The sequence below is a fragment of the Aplysia californica genome, unplaced genomic scaffold, assembly GCF_000002075.1.
Source record: "Aplysia californica isolate F4 #8 unplaced genomic scaffold, AplCal3.0 scaffold00225, whole genome shotgun sequence".
In the NCBI taxonomy this organism is placed as follows: domain Eukaryota; kingdom Metazoa; phylum Mollusca; class Gastropoda; order Aplysiida; family Aplysiidae; genus Aplysia; species Aplysia californica.
In genome coordinates, this window is record NW_004797495.1 from 919,233 (window position 1) to 920,648 (window position 1,416).

Sequence of the window (1,416 nt, forward strand, 5' to 3'; positions counted from 1 at the left end):
ACAACCCTGGCCTTGTGACTTTGACATAAATTGTTTCAGAAGCAAAATGAGTAAATGTGCCTTTAAATTCCACGTCGGTTATTGTTGAAGAAAATGTGCTAAAACTAGATCATGTTCAATCATGATAATATTGTGACGGAACACCATGCTCTTTGACACATCCATACAAAGCACAGCAGGAGCTGAAAATAAATATGTGGCTTTAGAATTGAAGTAATTAAATGACTGGATGGGGAGGAGGAAGAAAAATCAGCTCAATTGAAAAAGCGAAAGGGGGCGGGCCGGTCGAGGAGGAAAAGGAGGAGGAGGGGTCATGTTGGTTGTTAATTAATGTTCTAAGAGAGTTCGTTCTTTTTCGTAAAGATTACAAAGTATAAGAGAAGAAGCCGATAAATCCAAGAGCTTGGCAAAAAAGAAACACAATAATGTATTGGCTGATAATCTGGCAAGCTGACGAGGAAATAGAATTAGGGAAGATTAGGGCAACCTGCAAGAACAAAGCTGAAAAATAGCTTGTCAAAGCTTCTTTCGTCAATTGAAAGCATGCCGTAATTAGTTTTCGAGATGTTCACTGTAAATGGTAGATTTGAGAGGGATATTGAAGAGTGCGTGGCTTGTATTATATTTCATGCTTTCCTATCAAAAAGGAAAGAGAAAGAAAAAAAAAAGAAGAGGGTGGAGCTGAAAGCAGAGAGGCTGTAGGGAAGGAGGAGGAGAAGGAGACTGAAGCGGAGGAGGAGGAGGAGGAGGAGGAGAGGAAGAGAAGAAGAAGGAGGAGGAGGAGGAAAAGGAGGGAAGAGGAAGAGGAGAAAGAGTGCTGTGTAATCAGAAGTCATCGTGAACTATCACTTTTAAAACATCATCGTTAAAAGCAGAAAGAAAGAGAACAGAAAAGCAGGAGCTAAAAAACAGAAACTGCACTACAATGATAGTTCTGTACGTTAAGTGTTTAGTTTTAGTAAGAGTTTTACGTCACTTGCAACACAAAAAGTCCATGTTATAAGTGCCGAAGATTAGAGGTGTTACAAGAGAGTAACAAACAGAAAAAGAAGGAGAGATCAGGACGATGGATGTTTGATAGGAAAGAAGGAGCAAACCACACCAGAGTACCCGCCAACCACCCACTAAGTAAAGTGATACACATTACAACAATACCGAAAACAGAAACTATAAAACACGCACACAGAAAGAGAGGTAACAGCAGAAATGGTACATTATTGGATCTATGTTTTAACGTGTTTTAATGCAGCCTATAAACAAACCCACTATCATTAATAGTTTACAACATATACAAAATGTTAAGTATCTATAATTGTTTGGGTTTTCTACCCCTTTGACACAGTTAAAAGATGATAACAACAACAACAACAACAACAACAACAGCAACAACAATATAAATAATAATAATAATAATAA

At 38.0% G+C, this 1,416-nt stretch overlaps 1 protein-coding gene across 1 annotated transcript in view; it reads right to left on the minus strand.

The window, feature by feature from the left end:
* Positions 1 to 1,416, minus strand: part of LOC101860658 (homeobox protein MSH-D-like) — a 36,788-nt gene that overhangs the window by 25,729 nt on the left and 9,643 nt on the right. The gene's annotated exons all lie outside the window — the stretch shown is intronic.